The following is a 25,198-nucleotide window of genomic DNA, read 5'->3' on the forward strand; positions in this document are numbered from 1 at the left end:
TATCTGAGAAGTAGTTGGTGAACTAGGCGAGGCAGTCATTTGAGAAACCAAGGCTATTGAGTCTGCCGATAAGATACATACATGTGTCATGTAAAGAAAGCAAGGGTAGAGGGAATAGGGAATGTTTTTCCTAAAAAACGAGGGATTGCGGTAACAGAACTTTTCAGAAATGGCTGTAATTATGTTGCAGCGTCAGCAAAAGGTACAGCGCGATAAACACTTTGATGTTCTGTGACGTCGCTGCAGCAGGAAGGAGAGAGAGACAAAGGGTTCTAGTCACACAGTCACTCACAGTTTTGTTTTTTTAACACAATGCAGCAAGCCCGGTGCAATCAAATCAATCTCTGGTCGGACTCGCTCTAGTAATTTGTGTGTCTTCATTATTTAATCAAACAGTGTGCTTAAAGCATCAGACAAGCTCAGTGAATATAGTTGATTTGATTAAAACACATAGGATGTATCGATAAATGGAAAAATACAAGTTTAAAATCTTCGACCAATCGGTTGGTCGAAAGAACAGACGACTCTTAGTCAACCAAGATTTTTAGTCGGGACAGCCCAACTTGGTAGACTGCAGGGCTTGCATGGCAGGAATTGGATCAAGCAGATAGATCCAGGAGTTCTTCTATCAAATGTTATTAAAGAGCAGATAAGCCAGCAGAAAGCTAGATATAGATGTAGCTGTGTGTATTTAAACACTGGTACATGTAGGCCTTTATATCCATGGCCCTGGGTGGTGAATGGTGATATAGGTCACTGGCAGGCCACACTTTTTGGAAGAGATGAGATGGCCCGTTCGGGGTCAAATAAAAGGAGGGACACTCAGTCGCCTTTAGAGAGTTAGTGAAAAGGGTTCCAAAAGGGTTTTTCAGCTGTCCCCTTAAGATAACCCTTTTTGGTTCCAGGTAGAACCATTTTGGTTCCAGGTAGAACCATTTTGGGTTCCATGTAGAACCCTCTGTGGAAATGGTTCTACGTGGAACCCAAAACGGTTCTACTTGGAACTAAAAGGGTACAGTGTACCTAAAAGGGTTATTCGGCTGTCCACATAGGAGAACCCTTTGAAGAACCCGTGTTGGTTCCAGGTAGAACCCTTTTGGTTCCAAGTAGAACCGTTTTGGGCTCCACGTAGAAACCTTTCCACAGAGTGTTCTACATGGAACCCAAAATGGTTCTACCTGGAACCAAAATGGTTTGAATCCCTGAGCTGACTAGGTGAAAAATGTGTCAATGTGCCCTTGATCAAGGCAATTAATGCTAATTTCTCCCATAAGTCGCTCTGGATAAGAGTGTCTGCTAAATAACACAAATGTAAATGTACTCTTGTTACAGAGATGGGTCCACAGGTAAAACGTCTTCCATCTTTACACGCACACTTCTTTCCATATTGGTATATTTATCGTAGGTTGTTATGACGCTGTATTTACACTGAACCGTATGTGGCCCTGTGCTGTTTGTTTTCTTACTCAGTGCCAATCCAGATGCCAGATGCTCCTGAGAGCATGGCAACTGACCTACAGCTGGCATTCATAGCCCCACCCAACCCAACCAAACACACAAACCAGGAGTGTATTCACTAGGATCCAAAAGGAAGCAAAACAGCTGAAACGGAACTAGCTTGTTTCATTGCAAAATGTTTGCTACAGTTTGCTAGTGTCCACTAATGAATACACCCCAGGCATCCCTAAGTTTCTTCCTGTGAATCAGAGGGGAAATTAAGGTGAGTGGGCACCATTAGTAATCGTAGGTGTCTTTCCATTTTTACACCAGAGTCAACATAGTTAATCAGCCAGTATAGACCTGCTCTGGTGCCACACAGAGCCACATGGGAGGTTAACAAACATTTAATCAGCACCAGCCCCCTGCCTGGCTGTCTTGCAGGTGCTGCTGCCCCTGGGAGAGGAACAGAGACGTGGATGTGCATACAGTACCACACTATGTACCACATCCGATCCCGGAGGAGTTTGTATACATTACCACACCTCCTTGCTCTTCCAAATAAAATATACAGTACCAGTCAAAAGTTTGGACACACCTACTCATTCAAGTTTTTCTTTATTTTTACTATTTTCTACATTGTAGAATAATATTGAAGACATCAAAACTATACACATATGGAATCATGTAGCAACCAAGAAAATGTTAAATCCCTGACCAGCATTGCACACTCTTGGCATTCTCTCAACCAGCTTCACCTGGAATGCTTTTCCAACAGTCTTCACGTTGTTACCACATATGCTGAGCACTTGTTGGCTGCTTTTCCTTCACTTTGCGGTCCAACTCATCCCAAACCATCTCAATTGGGTTGAGGTCGGAAGATTGTGGAGACCAGGTCATCTGATGCAGCACTCCATCACTCTCCTTCTTGGTCAAATAGCCCTTACACCACCTTGAAGTGTGTTGGGTCATTGTCCTGTTGAAAACAAATGATAGTCCCACTAAGCGCAAACCAGATGGGATGCCATATCGCTGCAGAATGCTGTGGTAGCCAAGCTGGTAAAGTGTGCCTTGAACTCTAAATAAAACACTGACAGTGTCACCAACAAAGCACCGCCACACCATCACACTTCCACCTCCATGCTTCACGGTGGGAACCACACATGCAGAGATCATCCGTTCACCTAATCTGCATCTCACAAAGACACGGCGGTTGGAACCAAAAATCTCACAGACTAAAGGAAAGATTTCCACCAGTCTAATGTCCATTGCTAGTGTTTCTTGGCCCAAGCAAGTCTCTTGTTCTTATTGGTGTCCTTTAGTATTTTTGTCCTTTAGCAGCAATTTGACCATGAAGGCCTGATTCACACAGTCTCTTCTGAACAGTTGATGTTGACATGTCTGTTACTTGAACTCTGTAAAGCATTTATTTGGGCTGCAATTTCTGAGTTTCCTGTGGCGGTCCTCATGAGAGGCAGTTTCATCATAGCGCTTGATGGTTTTTGCGACTGCACTTGAAGAAACGTTCGAAGTTCTTGAAATTTTCCGGATTGACTGACATTAATGTCTTAAGTAATAACGGACTGTCGTTTCTCTTTGCTTATTTGAGCTGTTCTTGCCATAATAAGGTCTTGGTTTTACCAAATATCTTCTGTATACCACCCCTGCCGTGTCACAACACAACTAATTGGCTCAAACGTATTAAAAAGGAAACAAATTCCACAAATGAACTTTTAACAAGGCTCACCTGTATATTGAAATGCATTCCAGGTGACTACCTCATGAAGCTGGTTGAGAGAATGCTAAGAGCAAAATTGTCATCAAGGCAAAGGGTGGCTACTTTGAAGAATCTCAAATGTAAAATATATTTTGATTTGTTGAACACTATAGCTCAGTATGTGTAGGCCATTTATCTGATGCTGTCCGGCCAAAAATACTATCCCCATCAGATACATTGGCTACACATTGTAAGACAGAGGGGCGCTGTTTTACTCGCTCGGATGCTTTCTCCAGTGAGATAGTTTCAGCCACTTGTGAAATGAATTAAAGCTAGCTGGAAGCTGAAAAAGCTGGAATTATTTTGGATGAACAAGTGAATGTAACCTACTTTTTGAAAAGGTGGTGCGTCCAATAGGCTAATAAACTAATACATTTACTCCTGTCTATACAGAAATAAATAAAATTATTCTAAATACTTCACCAGAAAGCATGACTTAGGTACAGAGGATCATTAGCTTATTTTGTTTCAAATCACAAGCTTGTAGGCCTACAGTATGACTCTTTGGGAAGCCCACAATTTGGGCAGTACAGGTGGCAATCGGCCTAGCTGATTATTGAGTTGTGGCTGTCAGTGAAAAGCATCTAAAATATGTGTTAAGATAATGTGTCTTGAGTATAATAAATAAAAATGTTGAGACAAGGAGTGGGAGGAGTGTGTGGCGAAGATATAGGCACGTCTCTCTCTCCAGAATGCATGCACTCAGCTTTCCAGAATGACTCAGCTGTCTCCCACCAATTCTTGCACATTCACTGTTTCATTGTGTGCATTGTTTGCCCTTTGATTGTTTATTTTTATCAACTCCCCATTACATACAATTGAAGTCGGAAGTTTACATACACCATAGCCAAATACATTTAAACTCCGTTTTTCACAATTCCTGACATTTAATCCAAGTAAAAATTCCAGTTAGGATCACCACTTTATTTTAAGAATGTGAAATGTCAGAATAATAGTAGAGAATGATTTATTTCAGCTTTTATTTCTTTCATCACGTTCCCCGTGGGTCAGAAGTTTACATACACTCAATTAGTTTTTGGTAGCATTGTCTTTAAATTGTTTAACTTGGGTCAGACTTTTCAGGTAGTGTCACGTCCTGACCAGTAAAAGGGGTTGTTTGTTATTGTAGTTTGGTCAGGGCGTGGCAGGGGGTGTTTGTTTTATGTGTTTCGGGTTTTTTTGGTTAATGTTCTATGTTAGTATATTTCTATGTTCGTTCTAGTTTTTCTATTTCTATGTTTAGTTTATTGGGTTGACCTTCAATTGGAGACAGCTGTTCCTCGTTGCCTCTAATTGAAGGTCCTATTTAGTAGGGGTGTTTTTTCATGGGTTTTTGTGGGTGGTTGTTCCATGTGTAGCTGTGTGCCTTACAGGACTGTTTCTCGTCGTTGTTTTTGTTTAAGTGTTTATTTTGGTTTTCTTCTAAATAAAGAAGATGAGCATTACATTTACATTTACATCATTTAGCAGACGCTGGGGGGGGGTTAGAAGGATTACTTTATCCTATCCCAGGTATTCCTTAAAGAGGTGGGGTTTCAGGTGTCTCCGGAAGGTGGTGATTGACTCCGCTGTCCTGGCGTCGTGAGGGAGCTTGTTCCACCATTGGGGTTCCAGAGCAGCGAACAGTTTTGACTGGGCTGAGCGGGAGCATACACATTCCCGCTGCGCCTTGGTCCCATCCTTACGACGAACGTGACAGAACTACCCACCACCAACGGACCAAGCAGCGGGCCCAGGAGGAGCAAGGATCCTGGGCCAGGGAAAGAAGAGAGCAGCACCAGGAGCGGAGCAAGCAGCGTGCTCAGGAGGTGATGACATCCTGATTCGCTGGAGGTATTAGAGGCAAGAATAGACTGGACGTGGAAACAGCTACTGGACCATTGCAACAGTTTGCCTGGGTTGCAGGTGGAGGTGGAGAGGCAGCCCCAATAAAAAAATTTGGGGGGCACACGGGAAGATTGGCTAGGTCAGGCGGTAGACCTAAGCCAACTCCCCGTGCTTATTATGGGGAGCAGCGGATCATGAGAGCGCCGGTCTATGCGGAAGTGTGCATGATCTCGCCCATCCGCACGCAGAGTCCGGTGCGAGCGATCCCAGCCCCTCGCAAGTGCCGTGCTAGAGTGGGCATCCATCCAGGTAGGAGTTTGCCTGCGCAGCACATCTGGCCACCAGTGCATCTCTTAGGCCCAGGCTACCCTGCGCCTGCTCTACGCACGGCAGCCATCAGGCCTCTGCACAGCCCAGTTCGCCCTGTGCCAGCACTCCGCCCGTGCAGGGCTACTGTGACTTCCCAGCCAGGACGGGTGGTGCAGGCTGTGCGCTCCAGACCTCCAGTGCTTGTTCATGGCCCGGTGTATCCAGTTCCTGCTCCTCGCACTAGCCCTGAGGTGCGTGTCTCTAGTCTGGTGCCTCCAAAGCCAGCACCATGCACCAGGCCTCCAGTGCGTCATCCCAGTCCAGTACGTCCTGTTCCTGCTCCTCGCACTAGCCTTGAGGTGCGTGTCTCCAGTCTGGTAACTCCAGTACCAGCCCCACGCACTAGGCTTCCAATGCGTCAGCCCAGTCCAGTTCGTCCTGCTCCTGCTCCTCGCACTGGCCTTGAGGTGCGTGTTACCAGTCTGGCGCCTCCAAAGCCAGCCCCACACACCAGGCCTGTAGTGCGCCTGTCCAGTCCAGAGCTTCCAGCGACAGTTCCCCGTCCAGAGCTTCCGGCGACAGTTCCCCGTCCAGAGCTTCCGGCGACAGTTCCCCGTCCAGAGCTTCCGGCGACAGTTCCCATCCAGAGCTTCCGGCAACAGTTCCCCGTCCAGTGCTTCCGGTGACGTCCTACAGTCCGGAGCCTGCAAAGATGGCCCACAGTCCGGAACCGGCAGAGATGGCCCACAGTCCGGAACCTGCAGAGACGGCCCACAGTCCGGAGCCTGCAGAGACGGCCCACAGTCCGGAGCCTGCAGAGACGGCCCACAGTCCGGAACCGGCGCAGCCAGAATCGCCTTACAGTCCGGAACCGGCGCAGCCAGAGTCGCCCTCCAGTCCGGAGCTCCCAGAGTCGCCCTCCAGTCCGGAGCTCCCAGAGTCGCCCTCCAGTCCGAGGTCTCCAGCGACGCGCCTCAGCCCGAGGTCTCCAGCGACGCGCCTCAGCCCGAGGTCTCCAGCGACGTGCCTCAGCCCGAGGTCTCCAGCAACGCGCCTCAGCCCGAGGTCTCCAGGGACGCGCCTTAGCCCTGAGCCTTCAGCGGGGGTGGACAGGTTAGGTTGGGGACTAAGGCCGGAGCCTGAGCCACCTCCATAGTGGAGGATTGGGGAGGGGGGTGTAGCACAAGAACCGTCAGTGACGGTGGCCACCCTCAATTCCCTCCCTTTAGTTTGGGATTATTTTTGTTTTGGGGTTTATTTTTGTGTTTATTTGTTTGAGGTGCATCCGGGGTCTGCACCTTTGGGGGGGGGGGGTACTGTCACGTCCTGACCAGTAAAAGGGGTTGTTTGTTATTGTAGTTTGGTCAGGGCGTGGCAGGGGGTGTTTGTTTTATGTGTTTCATTTTTTGGGGGGGATAATGTTCTATGTTAGTATATTTCTATGTTCGTTCTAGTTTTTCTATTTCTATGTTTAGTTTATTGGATTGACCTTCAATTGGAAGCAGCTGTTCCTCGTTGCCTCTAACTGATGGTCCTATTTAGTAGGGGTGTTTTTTCATGGGTTTTTGTGGGTAGTTGTTCCATGTGTAGCTGTGTGCCTTGCAGGACTGTTTCTCGTCGTTGTTTTTGTTTAAGTGTTTATTTTGGGTTTTTTCTAAATAAAGAAGATGAGCATACACATTCCCGCTGCGCCTTGGTCCCATCCTTACGACGAACGTGGCAGGTAGCCTTCCACAAGCTTCTCACAATAAGTTGGTTGAATTTTGGCCCATTCCTCCTGACAGAGCTGGAGTAACTCAGTCAGTTTTCTAGGCCTCCTTGCTCGCACACACTTTTTCAGTTCTGCCCACACATTTTCTATAAGATTGAGGTCAGGGATTTGTGATGGCCACTCCAATACCTTGACGTTGTTGTCCTTAAGCCATTTTGCCACAACTTTGGAAGTATGCTTGGGGTCATCATCCATTTGGAAGAGCCATTTGCGACCAAGCTATAACTTCCTGACTGATGACTTGAGATGTTGCTTCAATATATCCACATCATTTTGCTCCCTCATGATGCCATTGTCACGTCCTCACCATAGTAAGATTTTATTTTCTATGGTAGAGTAGGTCAGGGCGTGACAGGGGGTGTTTTGTGTTTTTCTATGTTTTCTATTTCTATGTTCTTAGGTTCTAGTTTTTGTATTTCTGTTGGTTTGTTTGGGATGATCTCCAATTGGAGGCAGCTGGTCCTCGTTGTCTCTAATTGGAGATCATACTTAAGTAGGGGTTTTGTGGGTGATTTATTTTTGAGTAGTGTTTGTTTCTCCTCTGCGTCACGGTTTGTTGTTATGTCAATTCAGTTTATTGCAAAGTTTCACAGATTAAATAAAATGTGGAACTACACACACGCTGCACCTTGGTCCTCTCCTTTTGACAGCCGTGACAGCCGTCTATTTTATGTAGTGCACCAGTCCCTCCTGCAGCAAAGCACCCCCACAACATGATGCTGCCACCCCCGTGCTTCACAGTTGGGATGGTGTTCTTCGGGTTGCTAGCCTCCCCCTTTTTCCTCCAAACATAACGATGGTCATTATGGCCAAACAGTTCTATTTTTGTTTCATCAGGCCAGAAGACATTTCTCCAAATAGTACGATCTTTGTCCCCATGTACAGTTGCTAACCGTAGTCTTGCTTTTTTATGGCGGTTTTGGAGCAGTGGCTTCTTCCATGCTCTGCGGCCTTTCAGGTTATGTCGATATAGGACTCGTTTTACTGTGGATATAGATACTTTTGTACCTGTTTCCTCCAGCATCTTCACAAGGTCCTTTGCTGTTGTTCTGGGATTGATTTGCACTTTTCGCACCAAGGTACATTCATCTCTAGGAGACAAATGTAGGAAAGTACCCACACCAATTTCTGATTGTCTTAAAGGACAACTCCACCCAAAAACATTATTTTGGTATTTGTTTCATTAGTCCATTGTTGATAGTCTCAAAAAAAATTGCATACCAGCAATCAAGTTTTCAAGATATGTAACTTTAAAAATACAGAAATACAGGGCCTCCTGAGTGGCGCAGTAGTCTTATGCTAGCTGTGCAACTAGAGATTCTGGGTTCGAGTCCAGGCTCTATCGCAGTCGGCCGCGACCAGGAGACCCACGGGGCGCTGCACAATTGGCCCAGTGTCATCTGGGTTAGGGGAAGGTTTGGCCTGCAGGGATGTCCTAGTCCCATTGCATGCTAGTGACTCCTGCAGTGCACGCTAACACGTTCGCCAGGTGCATGGTGTTTCCTCTGCACTTTGGTGCGGCTGGCTTCCGGGTTAAGTGGGCAGTGCGGCTGGGCTGGGTTGGGTTGGGTTAGGTTGGGTTGGGTTGTGTGCTGCCACCACGAGGTGCCAGCGCAAAGAGCCTGGCAGTGCCTGCTCCTCACCCTCCTTAGCCATGTGCCCGCTGAGTGGTCAGAGACAAAGCTTCACATGATCACTTTCCCTCCTGCCTGGCAGCCCTCTGAATGGGATGGGATCCTCTGCAGTCCACCTTGGCAAAGTTGACAATAGGGTGTGTGAGAGTGTGTAGGAAGGGTATTGTCTCTCTCGTTGCAGAAGCAGGTTATGCAGCCAACAGTTAAAAAAACATGAACTCATACTTAACATTTGCTTTGACATGACGACATCATCGCTTGTGTTATGTGGCTTGTGATTAAATGCGTAATGTTAACCAGCAATATAATGCCAATATAAAATATTTGGCATAATTTGTGTGACGATTCATTTGTGGGGCAAAATGTTCTAGTTTGGATTTGCATCTCTTCCTCCCTAGATGAACCTTGGGCTGTCTATAATGTACTTTTCCCCTCAGCAGTTTGTTCATAGTTGTTCGCTAGTTTGTTACCTTGTATTTCAGAGAGAGTGGAACAAAACTGTTTTCCAGCAATAGAACTGGGATGAACGCTGTAGACGTTTCACTCACCATCCCATTCTCACACTGCCTGGGCTTGTGCCTCCCAAATTAGGGTTGTGTTTTTCACATTGTCGGCTCGGGTATTTAAACCAGCAACCTTTCAGTTACTGGCCCAACGGTCTAACTGCTAGGCTACCTGACACCTTAAAAGTGTGCATGGAGAATTGTGCATGGAGATACATACACAGAGAACACAGCCAAATGGACTAGATCCAGCGACTGTGTGACGGGATTGGGGTGCCCCTGGGCCATGGGCACAGTCAGTCCACGTTGAGAAATGCAGCTGTTCTTCTCAGTTACACATCTCATCAAATTCTGTTACGTCATGCGACAATTATAATAGCTTGCGGGAAACCATTGAAATGTACCGAAGCCAGGGTGACATGATATTTGATATGTAACCCAGTGATCCCACTGTAATGGAAAACCATGATAGCTGTGGTATTTTCCATAGACCATTTGTATTTTTATTTATTATGGATTATGTTGGAGAGGCTTCCATTAAAGAACACCCTCTGTGTGCTGTTACTCTTCCTGGGGTCCAGCAAAATTAAGGCAGTTGATAGAATTTTAAAAACATAACAATAAATTCACAGATTTCCCAACACACTAGGTGCCCTCAGGTGCCTACTCCACCACCACCACCACATATCCACAGTACAAAATCCATGTGTACGTGTGTATGTATATGTCTGTGCCTATGTTTGTGTGGCTTCACAGTCCCGCTGTTCTATAAGGTATATTTTTTAAAACACATTTTACTCCTTGCATCAGTTACTTTGATGTTAAATAGAGTTCCATGTAGTCATGGCTCTATGTAGTACTGTGCACCTCACAGTCTGTTCTGGACTTGGGGACTGTGAAGAGATCCCTTGTGGCAGGTTTTGTGGGGTAATTTTAAACTGAACCTTTATTTAATTAGGCAAGTCAGTTAAGAACAAATTCTTATTTACAATAACGGTCTAGGAACAGTGGCTTAACTGCCTTGTTCAGGAGCAGAACGACAGATTTTTACCTTGACAGCTCGGGTATTCAATCCAGAAACCTTTCAGTTACTGGCCCAACGCTCTAACCACTAGGCTACCTGCCGCCCCATGGTTGTCCCAGCTGTGTGCCAGTGGTTCAAACAGACAGCTGGGTGCATTCAACATGTCAATACCTCTCATAAATACAAGTAATGATGAAGAAAATCTCTCCTCCACTTTGAGCCAAGAGAGATTGGCATGCATATTATTAATATTAGCTCTCTGTGTACATTCAAGGGCCAGTCATGCTGCCCTGTTCTGAGCCAATTGCAATTTTCCTAAGTTCCTTTTTGTGGCACCTGACCACACGACTGAACAGTAGTCCAGGTGCGACAAAACTAGGGCCTGTAGGACCTGCCTTGTTGATAGTGCTGTTAAGAAGGTAGAGAAGTGCTTTACAATTTCCGCATTATTTATTACAAGATTTAGTTGAGGTTTAGGGTTTAGTGAATGATTTGTCCCAAATACAATGCTTCTAGTTTTAGAAATATTTAGGAGTAACTTATTCCCCGCCACCCACTCTGAAACTTACTGCAACTCTTTGTTAAGTGTTGCAGTCATTTCAGTCGCTGTAGTAGCTGGCATGCATAGTATTGAGTCATCCACATACATACAGTGGTTGCTCCACTAAAAGTTTTGCAATTATGCTGCGGGACTTAGAGGTAATTTGTGGTTTAGTACTGTACCCTACGTCACTACTTCATTGCTCCAGACCAGCGCAAGGGGGAGTTAGAGCACAATGATTATGCTTTTGGGTTCCAAGGAGCTACTGTGTCTCTGTAGTACTGTAGCCTACTCCCGGCCAGTCACATTGTACAGTGTCTTAGTGGCGCAGTGGTCTAAGACACTGCATCGCAGTGCAGCCTGTGTTGTTAAAGATACCTGTTCAATACCTGTGCTGGTCTCAACTGGGAGACCCATGAGATGACTGTAGGTTCTTGGTTTCTCTCCCTCTAAAAACAGAAATAAATCATTCTAAATAACAAACTGGCTTTATTTATAAATTAGTAACAATGTCTCACCCCATGTTCAAGAATGGCCTTTTTCTCGCTCATTTTACGTTATTTGAAAACGAAATCATCTCCAAAATATTGTTATTTTTTAAACAAAGCGATTATTATTTTTATTATTATTAATTTATAATTATATAAAAGCCCCTTGGACATTCTCACAGATATATTATTAACCCTGTTATTAGCAGGACAATATATATTGGTCATATTGGTCATGGCTCCCGAGTGGCGCACAATGGGATTGCCTTGCAGTTCTCCAGCTTTATCCACTGAAATAGAGGTGGGCGCGTGAGGTTCAAGGCACGAGGGCAGGGGGCTTTACGGAATTCAAAATGACAATGCTTGTCTTTCATAATTTGGCCAGATATACTTGGATGTGTAGTGTCAGCGTTTGTTGCTGGAATGTCATGACTAAGTTTGCTAATCTTGCCAATGAAAAAAACATTAAAGTATTATTTGGTTTTGTGATGAATGAGCCATCTGATTCAATGAATGACGGAGCTGAGTTTGCTTTTTTTCCCCAAAATATAATTTAAGGTGTTCCAAATCTTTTTACTGTCATTCTTTATGCCATTCATCTTTATTTCTGTCACACCTTGATCTGTTTCACCTGTCTTTGTGCTTGTCTCCACCCCCCTTCAGGTGTCACCCATCATCCCCATTATCCCCTGTGTATTTATACCTGTGTTCTCTGTTTGTCTGTTGCAAGTTCGATTTGTTCGTGAAACCTACAAGCGTTTGTTCCCCTGCTCCTGCCTGTTTCTTGCTCCCGTTTTCTAGTCCTTCCCGGTTTTCACCTTTCTGCTTTCCGTGACCCTGAGACTGCCTGCCGTCCTGTACCTTACCCCACCTCTTTGGATTATTGACCCCTGCCTGCCTTTGACCTGTTGTTTGCCTGCCCCTGTTTAAGGAATAAACTTTTGTTTCTTCAACACTGTCTGCATCTGGGTCATACCTTAAACGTGATAGTTTTATAGTGTAGTTTCTTCTTCTTTTTATTCAGTTTAGTCACATGATTTCTCAATTTACATAGCATGGTGTAATAACACATGGTTAATGGATGTAGTAGCTCTGTGACAACACACTGGTGTAGAATGTGACGTCTACACACAGAAGGTTAGCCAAGGTCAAGAGTCATAAGAAGAGCTCTAGAATATGGTGGGTGCCAGGCACGTAAGCAATACTAACAGAGCTACACAGATACTTTTCAACTTCTAAACCTGATCCAACCAAACAGACATAGGAGGAGTGCACTACAAAAGTGTTTCACCCCTGTCCTCAAACCAAGCAAACATAAAGTGCAACCAAAGCATTTTCAAACATGGTAAAAACACAACATGTGAAAATTGTTTTACGCAAATGAACCCCTCCCTTTACAAACCTGGTTAAGCAAAGCCAACACAAACCATTTTGTGATGCAAACTCCCTACCTCCTCTCTGGTTTGGTTTCTGAGCTTTCTTCATTATAGAGGTTAGCTGGCTACTTAGAACATAGCTCTAAGAAACAGCCTAGTAACAGAGTGTTAGCCACAGGGCAACTTTGCAATTAGACTCCAGGCCCTTCTTCGCTTCTTCTTACACTTGAGGCACAACTTTGGGTCTGAGCCCAGGTCAGGATGGCTCCACTGGCTCGGCTTACACTTGTGACTGTGCAAACTAAAGGTCTGCCTCACACGACTCTGTAACATCACATGCTCTGTCGGTCTCTGTCTGTGTGAGATTGCACTATGCTGAACTCTGATTTACTCCCGTTATTCAAAGCCCCTGTCGGAATAAAACACCTTCATACATTACAGCGCCATGACTGTTTAATGGCTGTAGTGTTTTAATGAACCAGTATATCAGGAGTTCATGTACATCAGCAGCCAGAAGGCCAGTTTCCCTGTGAGTCTCCAGTAAGGCCTCTTTACAGCTGCTTTATACCTCAGCCGTTATATTGTTAGCTTTTCATGGAAGATCATAATATGATCTTATCTAAATATTGAAAAATTATTTCAGACATGGCCGGTGACATACTACAGTACTGTACCAACTAGGAAAATTATACAGTCATAACTATCAGCATTCCTTCATGAAAGCAATGGCAAGGCAAGGCATCCTTTGGAATATGCTGGGCTGGAAACCTCAACAGTACAACTTCAGTCAAGCACCAGCAGCTATATAGGGACCCTATAGGTGGCTAGAACAATACATAAAAAACATAAACAAAGACGGGTGACTGTCCTGTGACTTGATCCATATAAATACAGAATGTCAAATGACAAGGTCATGTCTGAAGGGGAGCCATCCGGGCCAGTTGGGGAAAGGACTGGGATAAGAATAAACTCCACTTTAACGGAGCTGGCGGCTTGGCTCAAACAGAACTATTCACAGGGCTCTTCACTTCAGACTGACAGGAGAGCACAGCTGCCTCTTTCCCATCCAGCCTGGTCCCAGGACAGACCTACCAGCCACCCCTCCAATCCCAGGACAGACCCACCAGCCACCCCTCCAATCCCAGGACAGACCCACCAGCCACCCCTCCAATTCCAGGACAGACCCACCAGCCACCCCTCCAATCCCAGGACAGACCCACCAGCCACCCCTCCAATCCCAGGACAGACCCACCAGCCACCCCTCCAATCCCAGGACAGACCCACCAGCCACTCCTCCAATCCCAGGACAGACCCACCAGCCACCCCTCCAATCCCATCTTGAATGCGGAGCCAGGTCAACCAATCAGCTACTCCAACCCGCCATGCCCTAGTCGGGGGGGGGTGTCAATGACTGGAGCCCTGCTTATCAGCCCTGTTCTCCAACCTCACCGGTAAAGTTCTCTGTTTCATTTAGGGACCGGGGAGAAAACGCAATAACTCTGAAAACAGAGAAAAGATTGTTCCCGTGCAAAATGTCCAAATGTCATCAGTTTAACCGGTTTTAAGGAAATGAAAAGCTGAGAAAACGATGAAACACGTTTCTGATAAGACTTGAGTTTGTCTTGAGTGCATATTTTATGTGGTTGAAATACTGTGTGCTTGCATTAACAGTGTCACAGGTAACACGTTACACACGCATTTGCATTTTCTCAAGAGGTGCTGAAAGAAGTCATATTTCTTCACTCCTGTTTCCGAGACAAAATTAACATTTGTTGTATAATTTTACTGCAAGAAATGCATAATTCTGCAGGAGTTAATATCATATTATACTACATGTGAGAGGTTATAGGCCTATAGTCAGTGTCCAGATTTCAGTTACTATTCTGTTTAACCCATATGAACTTAAATTAGAAATATTATTTTTATTAATCGATACAGGTATACTCGTGAGCGGGATTTCAAAGGTGCATGTAAACAGCTTATCCTGAATAAGACCTTAAGAGGGATATGAGCGACTATCTGGAATACTCTGAGCATGTAAACATGGTCATTGATTTATATATACACTAGATGACTAACAGGGGGTGCTGTTTTGAAGCCTCCACCCCTCTATCTTGGCACTTTCCAACCACCATTGGAAAACATATTTTGGAAGCTATAGAAATTCATATATAAATGTCTACATTTGTTTTTGCCACGTTTATTATATTACAGACACCCTAGTGCATACATTTAAACAATATTATATGAGCTAAACATTAACGTAAAAAAATAGATAAAAACGTTTTCCTTAAAGTATATTTTTTGGAACGTTCTAATGTTACTGTCCCCACTACAACAACAAAACAGTTAAATACATGTCATTTAGTACTTAAAACATTTAATTGACATACTGTAGAATTCCATTCATTCCTATGGAGGACTGCTTCTTCTGGGGAGTGTCAATATGGCCGACCGGTGGCTTCAAAGCCTCTAAATGGCCAATATATAGCATTAGCAATCCAGGGTTTATATACATTATTGGTTTTGATGTGGGAGCGTGGGAGGTAGGCATATTGGGAAATAAATGGTCCCCCATGCGGTCTATGATACTTATCCACTGCTACATTCCACATGACCAGGACTCATATTTCAACAAAGTATGGGCAAACGCTACTTATACTGGCCTGAACAACCTTGTTTAAAATCAAAGAATGCCATTATGCACAGATCAAGAATCATGGCTTCAAGTCCCCAATGTCTGAGGTACTATTGCTCCATTATGTGGGGGAGAGGGGGGGACCTATATGCAACAAGAGACTTGCTCTTTAAAAAATGTGATTGAATAGAAATAAATTGATTAGCACCATGGAGATCATTTATCCCACATGCCTATCACGTTGTCTCATTCAGTGAGGGGGTTTCCTTACAAACTCATATACAGGGGCCATGCATGCACTGTTTTTTAATGGTTATGCTATCTGGCAATACAACTTGAGTCACATGTGCCAACAAGCATGGAGTGCACAAGATATTGTGAAGGTGGCAATATCAAATGGAAATGTGTTTTTTATGTAGTCTTCAAGGCACCAAGGTCTGGACGAGTAAGACACAATGAAACGAACTGACAGTTTTCTCCTTCTAAGAAGGCACATGTTGGTGACATTTGCGCATCGCGCCATAGGCCTATTAATATTTGTGAGAAGAAAAACTAAACTAAGGGATAAGAAATAAGGCACATAAAATCGTATATGGCATATGAAGGCATTGCTCATTCATGTGAATAAGGAATGGTTATTTTCTTTTCCATTGTCTTCACCAACGTGTTGTCAGTACGCGTCAATTGGGTTTCATAAATGGAATAGATTCTCGAGTTTCAGTTTTGAATGAACTATGTATTCAATTGTGGAACAATCAATCAAAACATTCGACAATTCAGTGATCAATGAATCGTGTTTCTTTACACAGAGGCAAGCGTTGAAATACTGTTAAAATCTTACCAGTTGAGTCGAGTGCCACGCTGTGAATTAATTCCGCTTTTAATTATATATATTTACACCTCTTTACTTTACTCTGAACGCTATCCTCTTCTTTTCTTGACTCCTCGGTCTCTTCTCTTTTTTATCTCTAAGATAATCACGCGCACTCAATTATCTCTTGTAGTTTGTAGTAAAAGAAAAATGCTCACTGAGAGATGAACCGCATTTGTAAATGGACTATAGCTGAGCTGTAAGGCTTGTTTTAAGTTCCGCCTCCCCTGTTGGTGCCTGCGCGTGGTGAGGAAATAATAGGAAACGCACGATGGGTCACTTTCATGTCCTTAGTTTTTACTGCCTGTAATGTACGGTAGCGAATTCGGTGGGTTGCCCCGATCCGGACTCGTCAAGCAAACGCATTAACCGTCACGCCAAGATGTCCAAACCTTTTGATGAGAACACCAGGTGTTGGGTTAAGGTAGCTACAATAAAAACCATATGACATGCATGCAGCAATGGCATGTAGGCTCATGCAGACTCAGTTGAAGCATTTTGGCAGGCTATTGGAACACCTCTCAGAACCTTATCCTACATATGTTAATCAAGCATCATGCCCTGTCTATTTACATCAGGGCCCCTCATGATGAGTTCAGATTGTTTTGTGACATATTCCCATATTTGCCGGAGTCTCATCAAAGAGCCTAATTGGTTACCGTACCATACAGTACCATACTGAGATTTGTCACCAAGGTCGTGTCTCTGGAATGGGAAGTGGAGGATCAGATACCTCATGGTGTGTCAACGGTGGGTGTAGCTGGTGCATGGAAGTCAGGCGCAGGAGTGCAGAGATGGGTGAACAAAGAAACACTTTACTGAGGCAATTGTAAGAACAGAACGCAACCACATCACAAAAACAAATGCCCAAAGAACAAGTGAGGCAGCACAAAGTACAACAACCAAGTACAAAGTACCGGCTGCCACAAATCATGGGTACAAATAAAACCCGGCGCAAACCAGCCGGAAGCGTGCCAACCTAGACAATAAACAATACCCCACACAGACATGGAGGGAACAGAGGGCTAAATACACATAGTAATCATGAGGAGATGTAAACCAGGTGTGTGGGAAAAACAAGACAAAACAAATGGAAAATTAAAGGTGGAGCGGCGATGGCTAGAAGACCGGTGACGTCGACCGCCGAACACCGCCAGAACAAGGAGAGGAGCCGACTTCGGCGGAAGTCGTGACAGTACCCCCCCTTGACACCGGCCTCATGGGACGACCCGGAGGGCGAGGAGCAGGGCGATCCGGACGGAGACGGTGGAACTCCCGCAGCATTGAAGGGTCCAATACGTCCTCCACCGTGACCCGGCATCTCTCCTCCGGACCGTACCCCTCCCAGTCCACGAGGTACTGAAGGCTCCTCGCCCGACGCCTCGTATCCAGTATGGAGCGAACGGAGTACGCCGGGGCCCCCTCGATGTCCAGAGGGGGCGGAGGAACCTCCCGCACCTCAGACACCTGGAGCGGGCCAGCCACCACCGGCCTGAGGAGAGACACATGGAACGAGGGGTTAATACGGTAATCGTGGGGAAGCTGTAACCAGTAACTCACCTCGTTCAGTCTCATTTACATTTTCTTACATTTAAGTCACTTAGCAGACGCTCTTATCCAGAGCGACTTACAAATTGGTGCATTCACCTTATGATATCCAGTGGAACAACCACTTTACAATAGTGCATCTAAATCTTTTAAGGGGGGTTTCGAAGGATTACTTTATCCTATCCTAGGTATTCCTTAAAGAGGTGGGGTTTCAGGTGTCTCCGGAAGGTGGTGATTGACTCCGCTGTCCTGGCGTCGTGAGGGAGCTTGTTCCACCATTGGGGTGCCAGAGCAGCGAACAGTTTTGACTGGGCTGAGGGGGAACTGTGCTTCCTCAGAGGTAGGGAGGCGAGCAGGCCAGAGGTGGATGAACGCAGTGCCCTTGTTTGGGTGTAGGGCCTGATCAGAGCCTGAAGGTACGGAGGTGCCGTTCCCCTCACAGCTCCGTAGGCAAGCACCATGGTCTTGTAGCGGATGCGAGCTTCAACTGGAAGCCAGTGGAGAGAGCGGAGGAGCGGGGTGACGTGAGAGAACTTGGGAAGGTTGAACACCAGACGGGCTGCGGCGTTCTGGATGAGTTGTAGGGGTTTAATGGCACAGGCAGGGAGCCCAGCCAACAGCGAGTTGCAGTAATCCAGACGGGAGATGACAAGTGCCTGGATTAGGACCTGCGCCGCTTCCTGTGTGAGGCAGGGTCGTACTCCGCGAATGTTGTAGAGCATGAACCTACAGGATCGGGTCACCGCCTTGATGTTAGTGGAGAACGACAGGGTGTTGTCCAGGGTCACGTCAAGGTTCTTAGCACTCTGGGAGGAGGACACAATGGAGTTGTCAACCGTGATGGCGAGATCATGGAACGGGCAGTCCTTCCCCGGGAGGAAGAGCAGCTCCGTCTTGCCGAGGTTCAGCTTGAGGTGGTGATCCGTCATCCACACTGATATGTCTGCCAGACATGCAGAGATGCGATTCGCCACCTGGTTATCAGAAGGGGGAAAGGAGAAGATGAATTGTGTGTCGTCTGCATAGCAATGATAGGAGAGACCATGTGAGGATATGACAGAGCCAAGTGACTTGGTGTATAGCGAGAATAGGAGAGGGCCTAGAACAGAGCCCTGGGGGACACCAGTGGTGAGAGCACGTGGTGCGGAGACAGATTCTCGCCACGCCACCTGGTAGGAGCAACCTGTCAGGTAGGACGCAATCCAAGCGTGAGCCGCGCCGGAGATGCCCAACTCGGAGAGGGTGGAGAGGAGGATCTGATGGTTCACAGTATCAAAGGCAGCAGATAGGTCTAGAAGGATGAGAGCAGAGGAGAGAGAGTTAGCTTTAGCAGTGCAGAGAGCCTCCGTGACACAGAGAAGAGCAGTCTCAGTTGAATGACCAGTCTTGAAACCTGACTGATTTGGATCAAGAAGGTCATTCTGAGAGAGATAGCAGGAGAGCTGGCCAAGGACGGCACGTTCAAGAGTTTTGGAGAGAAAAGAAAGAAGGGATACTAGTCTGTAGTTGTTGACATCGGAGGTATCGAGTATAGGTTTTTTCAGATGGGGTGCAACTCTCGCTCTCTTGAAGACGGAAGGGACGTAGCCAGCGGTCAAGGATGAGTTGATGAGCGAGGTGAGGTAAGGGAGAAGGTCTCCGGAAATGGTCTGGAGAAGAGAGGAGGGGATAGGGTCAAGCGGGCAGGTTGTTGGGCGGCCAGCCGTCACAAGACGCAAGATTTCATCTGGAGAGAGGGGAGAAAGAGGTCAAAGCACAGGGTAGGGCAGTGTGAGCAGGACCAGCAGTGTCGTTTGACTTAGCAAACGAGGATCGGATGTCGTCGACCTTCTTTTCAAAATGGTTGACGAAGTCATCCGCAGAGAGGGAGGAGGGGGGGGAGGATTCAGGAGGGAGGAGAAGGTGGCAAAGAGCTTCCTAGGGTTAGAGGCAGATGCTTGGAATTTAGAGTGGTAGAAACTGGCTTTAGCAGCAGAGACAGAAGAGGAAAATGTAGAGAGGAGGGAGTGAAAGGATGCCAGGTCCGCAGGGAGGCGAGTTTTCCTCCATTTCCGCTCGGCTGCCCGGAGCCCTGTCTCCTCAGGACTTTAAATGGCCCCACAAACCGTGGCCCAGCTTCCGGCAGGGCAGGTGGTGGGGCAGGTTTAGGGTCGAGAGCCAGACCCGGTTCACTGCGGTGACGGTCTGCGCTGGCTTTCTGGTGCAGCATGGCCCGCTGGAGGTGAACATGAGCGGCGTCACATGTCTCCTCCGCGTGCCTGAACCAGTCGTCCAGCGCAGGAGCCTCAGTCTGACTCTGATGCCAAGGCGCGAGTTCTGAGCCATCTCGGCCCAGGGCACGAACGCCGCTCACTCCACCGGCCGGTCCTGGCAATAAGACCGCAGAAACTTACCCACATCCTGGTTCACTCTCTCCACCTGCCCATTACTCTCGGGGTGAAAACCCGAGGTAAGGCTGATCGAGACCCCCAGACGTTCCATGAACGCCCACCAGACCCTCGAAGTTAACTGGGAACCCCGACCAGACACTATATCCTCAGGCATCCCGTAGTGCCGGAAGACGTGCGTAAACAAGGCCTCCGCAGTCTGTCGGGTCGTTGGGAGAACGGGCAGAGGGAGGAGACGGCAGGACTTACAGTGAGGGAAAAAAGTATTTGATCCCCTGCTGATTTTGTACGTTTGCCCACTGACAAAGAAATGAGTAGTCTATACATTTTATGTTAGGTTTATTTGAACAGTGAGAGACAGAATAAAAACTAAAAAATCCAGAAAAACACATGTCAAAAATGTTATAAAATGATTTGCATTTTAATGAGGGAAATAACTATTTGACCCCCTCTCAATCAGAAAGATTTCTGGCTCCCATGTGTCTTTTATACAGCTAACGAGCTGAGATTAGGAGCACACTCTTAAAGGGAGTTCTCCTAATCTCAGCTTGTTACCTGTATAAAAGATACCTGTCCACAGAAGCAATCAATCAGATTCCAAACTCTCCACCATGGCCAAGACCAAAGAGCTCTCCAAGAATGTCAGGGACAAGATTGTAGACCTACACAAGGCTGGAATGGGCAACAAGACCATCACCAAGCAGCTTGGTGAGAAGGTAACAAATCAAATCAAATCAAATGGATTTATATAGCCATTCGTACATCAGCTGATATCTCAAAGTGCTGTACAGAAACCCAGCCTAAAACCCCAAACAGCAAGCAATGCATGTGAAAGAAGCACGGTGGCTAGGAAAAACTCCCTAGAAAAAACTCCCTAGAAATGCCGCACAGACACACAGCTCACTACGCCACACAGACGCACAACTCACTATGCCACACAGACACAAAGCTCACTACACCACACAGAAACAAAGCTCACTACGCTACACAGCTCACTACACCACACAGACAGATCGCTCACTATGCCACAAAGGCACACAGCTCACTACTTCACAAAGACACAAAGCTCACTCCTCCACACAGACACACAGCTCACTACGCCACACAGCTCACTACGCAACACAGACACACAGCACCACACAGACACACAGCTCATTACGCCACACAGACACACAGCTCGCTACGCCACATAAACACAAAGCTCACTACGCCACACAGAAACACAGCTCATTATGCCACACAGCTCACTACGCCACACAGCTCACTAAGCCACACAGACACACAGCTCACTATGCCACACAGACACACAACTCACTATGCCACACAGACACACAGCTCACTACGCCACGTAGACACAAAGCTCACTACGCCACGCAGAAACACAGCTCACTACGCTACACAGCTCACTACACCACACAGACAGATGGCTCACTACGCCACTCAGACAGACAGCTCACTATGCCACACAGACACACAGCTCACTAAGACGCACAGGCACACAGCTCACTACACCACACTGACACACAGCTCACTATGCCACACAGACCACTACGCCACATAGACACACAGCTCACTATGCCACACAGACACACAGCTCACTACGCTACACAGCCCACTACACCACACAGACACACAACTCACTATGCCACACAGACACACAGCTCACTATGCCACACAGACACACAGCTCACTACGCTACACAGCTCACTACACCACACAGACACACAACTCACTATGCCACACAGACATACAGCTCACTACAGCACACAGACTCACAGCTCACTACGCCACTCAGACAGACAGCTCACTATGCCATACAGACACATAACTCACTATGCCATACAGGACACAAAATTCACGACACCACACAGCTCACTACGCCACACAGACAGACAGCTCACTATGCCACACATCTCATTACGCCACACAGACACATAACTCACTACACCACACAGACACACAGCGCACTACGCCACACATACACACAGCACACTGCGCCACACAGCTCACAACGCCACACAGCTCACAACGCCACACAGAATCAAAAATCAAATCAAATGTATTTATATAGCCCTTCTTACATCAGCTGATATCTCAAAGTGCTGTACAGAAACCCAGCCTAAAACCCCAAACAGCAAGCAATGCAGGTGTAGAAGCACAGTGGCTAGGAAAAACTCCCTAGAAAGGCCAAAACCTAGGAAGAAACCTAGAGAGGAACCAGGCTATGAGGGGTGGCCAGTCCTCTTCTGGCTGTGCCGGGTGGATATTATAACAGAACATGGTCAAGATGTTAAAATGTTCATAAATGACCAGCATGGTCAAATAATAATAATAATAGTAGTTGTCGAGGGTGCAACAAGCACGTCCGGTGAACAGGTCAGGGTTCCATAGCCGCAGGCAGAACAGTTGAAACTGGAGCAGCAGCACGGCCAGGTGGACTGGGGACAGCAAGGAGTCATCATGCCAGGTAGTCCTGAGGCATGGTCCTAGGGCTCAGGTCCTCCAAGAGAAAGAAAGAAAGAGAGAATTAGAGAGAGCATATTTAAATTCACACAGGACACCAGATAAGACAAGAGAAATACTCCAGATGTAACAGACTGACCCTAGCCCCCCGACACATAAACTACTGCAGCATAAATACTGGAGGCTGAGACAGGAGGGATCAGAAGACACTGTGGCCCCATCCGATGATACCCCCGGACAGGGCCAAACAGGCAGGATATAACCCCACCCACAACAGTTAGTGCGATTATTCGCAAATGGAAGAAACACAAAAAAACTGTCTATCTCCCTCGGCCTGGGCCTCCATGCAAGATCTCACCTCGTGGAGTTGCAATGATCATGAGAACGGTGAGGAATCAGCCCAGAACTACACGGGATTGAACATCTGAATGATTCAGAGGACAACTGGGTGAAAGTGTTGTGGTCAGATGAGACCAAAATGGAGCTCTTTGGCGTCAACTGAACTCGCCGTGTTTGGAGGAGGAGGAATGCTGCCTATGACCCCAAGAACACCATCCCCACCGTCAAACATGGAGGTGGAAATATTATGCTTTGGGGGTGTTTTTCTGCTAAGGGGACAGGACAACTTCATCGCATCAAAGGGACGATGGACGGGGCCATGTACCATCAAATCTTGGGTGAGAGCCTCGTTCCCTCAGCCAGGGCATTGAAAATGGGTCGTGGATGGGTATTCCAGCATGACAATGACCCAAAACACACGGTCAAGACAACAAAGAAGTGGCTCAAGAAGAAGCACATTAAAGGTCCTGGAGTGGCCTAGCCAGTCTCCAGACCTTAATCCCATAGAAAATCTGTGGAGGGAGCTGAAGGTTCAAGTTGCCAAACGTCAGCCTCGAAACCTTACTGACTTGGAGAAGATCTGCAAAGAGGAGTGGGACAAAATCCCTCCTGAGATGTGTGCAAACCTGGTGGCCAACTACAAGAAACGTCTGACCTCTGTGATTGCCAACAAGGGTTTGCCACCAAGTACTAAGTCATGTTTTGCAGAGTGTTCAAATATTTATTTCCCTCATTAAAATGCAAATCATTTTATTACATTTTTGATATGCGTTTTTCTGGATTTTTGTTGTTGCTATTCTGTCTCTCACTGTTCAAATAAACCTACCATTAAAATTATAGACTGATCATGTCTTTGTCAGTGGGCAAATGTACAAAATCACCAGGGGATAAAATACTTTTTTCCCTCACTGTAGAGAAATGATCCACAACAACCAGGATCGTGGTGTTACCCTGTGATAGGGGGAGATCGGTAAGGAAATCGATCGACAGGTGCAACCATGGCCATTGTGGAACGGGTAAGGGGTGTAGCTTACCTCTGGTCAGGTGCCTAGGAGCCTTACACTGGGCGCACACCGAGCAGGAGGAAACACAAACCCTCACATCCTTGGCCAAGGTGGGCCACCAGTACTTCCCACTCAGACAGCGCACCGTCCGACCGATTCCGGGATGACCAGAGGAGGGTGACGTGTGGACCCAATAGATCAACCGGTCACGGACAGCAGACGGAACGTACAGACTCCCAGCGGGACACTGGAGGGGAGCGTGCTCTGCACGTAACGCCTGCTCAATGTCCACGTCCAACTCCCACACTACCGGCGCCACCAGGCGGAGGCTGGGAGTATGGGGATGGGATCCATGGGCCGCTCCTCTGTGTCATACAGCCGGGACAGTGCGTATGCCTTCGCATTCTGGGAACCTGGTCTGTATGAAAGGGTGAAAACAAAACGGGTAAAAAACATGGCCCACCTTGCCTGGCAAAGATTCAGTCTCCTCGCTGCCCGGATGTACTCTAGGTTGCGGTGGTCAGTCCAGATGAGAAAAGGGTGTTTAGCCCCCTCAAGCCAATGTCTCCACGCCTTCAACGCTTTGACGACAGCCAACAGCTCCTAGTCCCTCACATCATAGTTTTGCTGCGCCGGGCTGCGCTGCTTCGAGAAGAAGGCACAGGGGCGGCGCTTCGGTGGCATGCCCGAGTGCTGAGAGGGCACGGCTCCATCCCAGCTTCAGACGTGTCCAGCTTCACCGTGAACGCCAAAGAGGGATCCGGATGTACCAGCACGGGAGCCGAGGTAAACAGAGCCCTTAGGTGACCAAAAGCCCTGTGCGCCTCAGCTGACCACTGCAAACGCACCGGGCCCCCCATCAGCAGTGAGGTAATGGGAGCCGCTACCTGACCAAAACCCCGGATAAACCTCCGGTAGTAATTGGCAAACCCTAGAAAACGCTGCCCCTCCTTTACCGTGGTGGGAGTCGGCCAATTACGCACGGCTGAAATGCGGTCACTCCATCTCCACCGCTGAGGTGGAAATACGGTATCCTAGGAAGGAGACCGCATTTCTCAGCCTTGATGTACAGGTCATGCTCCAACAGTCGACCAAGCACCCTGCGCACCAAGGACACATGCTCGGTGCGTGCAGCGGAGTATATCAGAATGTCATCAATATACACCACTACACCCTGCCCGTGCAGGTCCCTGAAAATCTCGGCCACAAAGGCTTGGAAGACTGATGGGGCATTCATCAACCCGTACGGCATGACGAAGTA

At 47.0% G+C, this 25,198-nt stretch overlaps 1 protein-coding gene across 3 annotated transcripts in view; it reads right to left on the reverse strand.

Moving 5' to 3' along the window:
- The window catches only part of slc38a3b (solute carrier family 38 member 3b), a 73,791-nt gene extending 57,334 nt beyond the window's left edge, over positions 1-16,457 (reverse strand). The window contains exon 1 of one of the 3 annotated variants that reach the window (XM_045691882.1): positions 16,167-16,457. The gene's annotated coding sequence lies outside the window, so the exon portion shown is untranslated. The remainder of the gene's footprint in view (positions 1-16,166) is intronic. The other 2 variants (XM_014133879.2, XM_014133878.2) reach the window with 2 other exon arrangements.
- Between the last annotated feature and the right edge of the window lie 8,741 nt (positions 16,458-25,198).

This window comes from Salmo salar, chromosome ssa12, assembly GCF_905237065.1.
Source record: "Salmo salar chromosome ssa12, Ssal_v3.1, whole genome shotgun sequence".
NCBI lineage: Eukaryota > Metazoa > Chordata > Actinopteri > Salmoniformes > Salmonidae > Salmo > Salmo salar.